This window comes from Pleurodeles waltl, chromosome 6 (genome assembly GCF_031143425.1).
Source record: "Pleurodeles waltl isolate 20211129_DDA chromosome 6, aPleWal1.hap1.20221129, whole genome shotgun sequence".
In the NCBI taxonomy this organism is placed as follows: Eukaryota; Metazoa; Chordata; class Amphibia; order Caudata; family Salamandridae; genus Pleurodeles; species Pleurodeles waltl.
Genome location: NC_090445.1, coordinates 79,964,480 through 79,971,112, shown reverse-complemented (window position 1 = coordinate 79,971,112; position 6,633 = coordinate 79,964,480). Strand labels below are relative to the sequence as shown.

The following is a 6,633-nucleotide window of genomic DNA, read 5'->3' as shown; positions in this document are numbered from 1 at the left end:
CAGTATCTTCCCCAGTCCCGTGATCAATTCCCGCTGCCGACATAAAGTAGTTTTCATACCTACTTTAATCATAACACCAGCGGGTTGAGACCTTAAACTCCTCTTTTTGAAAGGATGGGGGGGGAGACAGGACGGACCGGAGCGGACTCCGAGCTCGCTGTAAGCACGGGCGGCTCAGGCTAGAAAAGGGCGCAGGAAAGGCTCGGCGTAGGACCGCTCCCAGCGGCGCCTCCCAGGGTGGGAAGTGCTGCGTTGTGTGGAGTCCTGTGGGAATCGTGAGGCAAACTGCAGGATGTGTGTGTGTGTGTGTAGTTTTAACCCTCAGCGAAATATATCTGAAAAAGGTGAGAGTTAATGTTAAACCCGAAAATGGAGAAGCCTTTAAAAAGCATCACGCCCAACGTGGGGCTTGAACCCACGACCCTGAGATTAAGAGTCTCATGCTCTACCGACTGAGCTAGCCAGGCTGCTGTACCTATGTGGTTTCACACATCCTCTGTGTGTTCTTTGTGAGGAAGTAGTGTGTGGTTATCCCAGGAGGCCCCTTGGTTTCATTTTCTCTGCTGCTGACTCGATACAGGCACCTTTCTCTTTCTCCATCTCTCGCTCTACTCCAGTCTTATGTCCCCATCAGTCTCTCTGGAGCTCACTCTGGTACATACATGCATCTGTCGTCTCAACCTGTCTCTGGGCACATACTTAAATGTCCAGTAGAGAACAGTGTGAACTCTCCCTGTTTTGCGAGGTGGCAGTCAGCCTCCAGAGCCGTATTCCGGAGGCTGCCCGAATGGCCGAGCGGTGTAAGGTGCCACATTCTAGAGCAGTATTGTCCCCAGTCCCGTGATCAAATCCCGCTGCTGACATAAGGTAGTTTTCATACCTACTTTAATCATAACACCAGCGGGGATGAGACGTTAAACTCCTCTTTTTGAAAGGATGGGGGGGACAGGCCGGACCGGAGCAGACTCCGAGCTCGCTGTAAGCACGGGCAGCTCAGGTTAGGAAAGGGCGCAGGAAAGGCTGGGCCTAGGACCGCTCCCAGCGGCGCCTCCCAGGGCGGGAAGTGCTGCGTTGTGTGGAGTACTGTGGGAATCGTGAGGCAAACGGCAGGATGTGTGTGTGTGTGTGTGTCATTTTAAGCCTCAGCGAAATATCTGAAAAAGGTGAGAGTTAATGTTAAACCCGAAAATGGAGAAGCCTTTAAAAAGCATCACACCCAACATGGGGCTCGAACCCACAACCCTGAGATTAATAGGCTCATGCTCTATCGACTGAGCTAGCCAGGCTACTGTGCCTGTGTCATTTCACACACCCTCTGTGTGTTCTTTGTGAGGAAGTAGTGTGTGGTTATCCCAGGAGGCCCCTTTGTTTCATTTTCTCTGCTGCTGACTCGACACAGGCACCTTTCTCTTTCTCCATCTCTCGCTCTACCCCAGTCTTATGTCCCCATCAGTCTCTCTGGAGCTCACTCTGGTACATACATGCATCTGTCCTCTCAACCTGTCTCTGGGCACATACTTGAATGTCCAGTAGAGAACAGTGTGAACTCTCCCAGTTTCGCGAGGTGGCAGTCAGCCTCCAGAGCCGTGTTCGGGAGGCTGCCGGAATTTCCGAGCGGTGTAAGGCACCACATTCAAGAACAGTATCTTCCCCAGTCCCGTGATCAATTCCCGCTGCCGACATAAAGTAGTTTTCATACCTACTTTAATCATAACACCGGCGGGGTTAAGACCTTAAACTCCTCTTTTTGAAAGGATGGGTGGGAGACAGGACGGACCGGAGCGGACTCCGAGCTCGCTGTAAGCACGGGCGGCTCAGGCTAGGAAAGGGCGCAGGAAAGGCTCGGCCTAGGACCGCTCCCAGAGGCGCCTCCCAGAGGCGCCTCCCAGGGCGGGAAGTGCTACGTTGTGTGGAGTCCTGTGGGAATCGTGAGGCAAACTGCAGGATGTGTGTGTGTGTAGTTTTAAGCCTCAGCGAAATACCTGAAAAAGGTGAGAGTTAATGTAAAACCCGAAAATGGAGAAGCCTTTAAAAAGTATCACACCCAACGTGGGGCTCGAACCCACGACCCTGAGATTAAGAGTCTCATGCTCTACCGACTGAGCTAGCCGGGCTGCTGTACCTATGTCATTTCACACACCCTCTGTGTGTTCTTTGTGAGGAAGTAGTGTGTGGTTATCCCAGGAGGCCCCTTTGTTTCATTTTCTCTGCTGCTGACTCGACACAGGCACCTTTCTCTTTCTCCATCTCTCGCTCTACCCCAGTCTTATGTCCCCATCAGTCTCTCTGGAGCTCACTCTGGTACATACATGCATCTGTCCTCTCAACCTGTCTCTGGGCAAATACTTAAATGTCCAGTAGAGAACAGTGTGAACTCTCCCTGTTTCGCGAGGTGGCAGTCAGCCTCCAGAGACACGTTCCGGAGGCTGCCGGAATGGCCGAGCGGTGTAAGGCGCCCCGTTCAAGAGCAGTATATTCCACAGTCCCGTGATCAAATCCTGCTGACGAATTAAGGTAGTTTTCATACCTACTTTAATCATAACACCAGCAAGGATGAGACCTTAAACTCCTCTTTTTGAAGGGATGGGGGGGGACAAAACGGACCGGAGCGGACTCCGAGCTCGCTGTAAGCACGGGCGGCTCAGGCTAGGAAAGGGCGCAGGAAAGGCTCGGCCTAGGACCTCTCCCAGCGGCGCCTCCCAGGGCGGGAAGTGCTGCGTTGTGTGGAGTCCTGTGGGAATCGTGAGGGAAACTGCAGTGTGTGTGTGTGTGTGTGTGTGTAGTTTTAAGCCTCAGCGCAATATATCTGAAAAAGGTGAGAGTTAATGTTAAACCCGAAAATGGAGAAGCCTTTAAAAAGCATCACACCCAACGTGGGGCTCGAACCCACAACCCTCAGATTAAGAGTCTCATGCTCTACTGACTGAGCTAGCCGGGCTGCTGTGTCTATGTTGTTTCACACACCCTCTGTGTGTTCTTTGTGAGGAATTATTGTGTGGTTATCCCAGGAGGCCCCTTTGTTTCATTTTCTCTGCTGCTGACTCGACACAGGCACCTTTCTCTTTCTCCATCTCTCGCTCTACTGCAGTCTTATGTCCCATTCAGTCTCTCTGGAGCTCATTCTGGTACATACATGCATCTGTCCTCTCAACCTGTCTCTGGGCACATACTTAAATGTCCAGTAGAGAACAGTGTGAACTCTCCCTGTTTCGCGAGCTGGCAGTCAGCCTCCAGAGCCATGCTCCGGAGGCTACCGGAATGGCTGAGCGGAGTAAGGCGCCACAGTCAAGAGCAATATCTTCGCCAGTCCTGTGATCAAATCCCGCTTCTGAAATAAAGTAGTTTTCATACCTACTTTAATCATAACACCAGCGGGATGAGACCTTAAACTTCTCTTTTTGAAAGATTGGGGGGGGACAGGACGGACCGGAGCGGACTCCGAGCTCGCTGTAAGCACGGGCGGCTCAGGATAGGAAAGGGCGCAGGAAAGGCTCGGCCTAGGACCGCTCCCAGCGGTGCCTCCCAGGGCGGGAAGTGCTGTGTTGTGTGGAGTCCTGTGGGAATTGTGAGGCAAAATGCAGGATGTGTGTGTGTGTAGTTTTAAGCCTCAGCAAAATATCTGAAAAAGGTGAGAGTTAATGTTAAACCCGAAACTGGAGAAGCCTTTAAAAAGCATCACTCCCAATGTTGGGCTCAAACCCACAACCCTGAGATTAAGAGTATCATGCTCTACCAACTGAGCTAGCCGGGTTGCTGTGCCTATTTTATTTCACACATCCTCTGTGTGTTCTTTGTGAGGAAGTAGTGTGTGGTTATCCCAGGAGGCCCCTTTGTTTCATTTTCTCTGCTGCTGACTCCACACAGGCACCTTTCTCTTTCTCCATCTCTCGCTCTACCCCAGTCTTATGTCCCCATCAGTCTCTCTGGAGCTCACTCTGGTACATACATGCATCTGTCCTCTCAACCTGTCTCTGGGCACATACTTAAATGTCCAGTAGAGAACAGTGTGAACTCTCCCTGTTTTGCGAGGTGGCAGTCAGGCTCCAGAGCCGTGTTCCGGAGGCTGCCGGAATGGCCGAGCGGTGTAAGGTGCCACATTCAAGCGCAGTATCTTCCCCAGTCCTGTGATCAAATTCCGCTGCCGATATAAAGTAGTTTTCATACCTACTTTAATCATAACACCAGCGGGGATGAGACCTTAAACTCCTCTTTTTGAAAGGATGGGGGGGGGGGGACAGGACGGACCGGAGCGGACTCCGCGCTCGCTGTAAGCACGGGCGGCTCAGGCTAGGAAAGTGCACAGGAAAGGCTCGGCCTAGGACCGCTCCCAGCGGCGCGAAGTGCTGCGTTGTGTGGAGTCCTGTGGGAATCGTGAGGGAAACTGCAGGATGTGTGTGTGTGTGTGTATAGTTTTAAGCCTCAGCGCAATATAACTGAAAAAGGTGAGAGATAATGTTAAACCCGAAAATGGAGAAGCCTTTAAAAAGCATCACACCCAACGGGGGGCTCAAACACACAACCCTCAGATTAAGAGTCTCATGCTCTACCGACTGAGCTAGCCGGGCTGCTGTGTCTATGTTGTTTCACACACCCTCTGTGTGTTCTTTGTGAGGAATTATTGTGTGGTTATCCCAGGAGGCCCCTTTGTTTCATTTTCTCTGCTGCTGACTCGACACAGGCACCTTTCTCTTTCTCCATCTCTCGCTCTACTGCAGTCTTATGTCCCCATCAGTCTCTCTGGAGCTCATTCTGGTACATACATGCATCTGTCCTCTCAACCTGTCTCTGGGCACATACTTAAATGTCCAGTAGAGAACAGTGTGAACTCTCCCTGTTTCGCGAGCTGGCAGTCAACCTCTGGAGCCGTGCTCCAGAGGCTGCCGGAATGGCCGAGCGGTGTAAGGCACCACAATCAAGAGCAATATCTTCCCCAGTCCCGTGATCAAATCCTGCTGCCGTCATAAAGTAGTTTTCATATCTATGTTAATCATAACACCAGCGGGGATGAGACTTTAAACTCCGCTTTTTTAAAGATTGGGGGGGACAGGATGGACCGGAGCGGACTCCGAGCTCGCTATAAGTAAGGGCGGCTCAGGCTAGGAAAGGGCGCAGGAAAAACTCGGCCTAGGACCGCTCCCAGTGGCGCCTCCCAGGGCGGGAAGTGCTGCGTTGTGTGGAGTCCTGTGGGAATCGTGAGGCAAACTGCAGAATGTGTGTGTGTGTGTGTGTAGTTGTAAGCCTCAGCGAAATATCTGAAAAAGGTGAGAGTTAATGTTCAACCCGAAAATGGAGAAGCCTTTAACAAGTATCACGCCCAACATGGGGCTCAAACGCACGACCCTGAGATTAAGAGTCTCATGCTCTACTGACTGAACTAGCCGGGCTGCTGTGCCTATGTCATTTCACACACCCTCTGTGTGTTCTTTGTGAGGAAGTAGTGTGTGGTTATCCCAGGAGGCCCCTTTGTTTCATTTTATCTGTTGCTGACTCGACACAGGCACCTTTCTCTTTCTACATCTCTTGCTCTACACCAGTCTTATGTCCCCATCAGTCTCTCTGGAGCTCACTCTGGTACATATATGCATCTGTCCTCTCAACCTGTTTCTGGGCACATACTTAAATGTCCAGTAGAGAACAGTGTGAACTCTCCCTGTTTCGCGAGGTGGCAGTCAGCCTCCAGAGCCGTGTTTCGGAGGCTGCCGGAATTTCCGAGCGGTGTAAGGCGCCACATTCAAGAGCAGTATCTTCCCCAGTCCCGTGATCAATTCCCGCTGCTGACATAAAGTAGTTTTCATACCTACTTTAATCATAACACCAGCGGGTTGAGACCTTAAACTCCTCTTTTTGAAAGGATGGGGGGGAGACAGGACGGACCGGAGCGGACTCCGAGCTCGCTGTAAGCACGGGCGGCTCAGGCTAGAAAAGGGCGCAGGAAAGGCTCGGCGTAGGACCGCTCCCAGCGGCGCCTCCCAGGGTGGGAAGTGCTGCGTTGTGTGGAGTCCTGTGGGAATCGTGAGGCAAACTGCAGGATGTATGTGTGTGTGTGTAGTTTTAACCCTCAGCGAAATATATCTGAAAAAGGTGAGAGTTAATGTTAAACCCGAAAATGGAGAAGCCTTTAAAAAGCATCACGCCCAACGTGGGGCTTGAACCTACGACCCTGAGATTAAGAGTCTCATGCTCTACCGACTGAGCTAGCCAGGCTGCTGTACCTATGTGGTTTCACACATCCTCTGTGTGTTCTTTGTGAGGAAGTAGTGTGTGGTTATCCCAGGAGGCCCCTTGGTTTCATTTTCTCTGCTGCTGACTCGATACAGGCACCTTTCTCTTTCTCCATCTCTCGCTCTACTCCAGTCTTATGTCCCCATCAGTCTCTCTGGAGCTCACTCTGGTACATACATGCATCTGTCGTCTCAACCTGTCTCTGGGCACATACTTAAATGTCCAGTAGAGAACAGTGTGAACTCTCCCTGTTTTGCGAGGTGGCAGTCAGCCTCCAGAGCCGTATTCAGGAGGCTGCCCGAATGGCCGAGCGGTGTAAGGTGCCACATTCTAGAGCAGTATTGTCCCCAGTCCCGTGATCAAATCCCGCTGCTGACATAAGGTAGTTTTCATACCTACTTTAATCATAAC

At 51.6% G+C, this 6,633-nt stretch overlaps 3 non-coding genes across 3 annotated transcripts; all 3 read right to left on the bottom strand.

The window, feature by feature from the left end:
• Positions 1 to 394: 394 nt before the first annotated feature.
• TRNAK-CUU (transfer RNA lysine (anticodon CUU)) lies at positions 395 to 467 on the bottom strand. Its single transcript has one exon. It is a non-coding gene; the product is annotated as a tRNA-Lys (tRNA).
• A 746-nt stretch (positions 468 to 1,213) lies between these two features.
• On the bottom strand, positions 1,214 to 1,286 carry TRNAN-AUU (transfer RNA asparagine (anticodon AUU)). The gene has a single exon. It is a non-coding gene; the product is annotated as a tRNA-Asn (tRNA).
• Positions 1,287 to 2,041: 755 nt separating this feature from the next.
• Positions 2,042 to 2,114, bottom strand: TRNAK-CUU (transfer RNA lysine (anticodon CUU)). Its single transcript has one exon. It is a non-coding gene; the product is annotated as a tRNA-Lys (tRNA).
• Between the last annotated feature and the right edge of the window lie 4,519 nt (positions 2,115 to 6,633).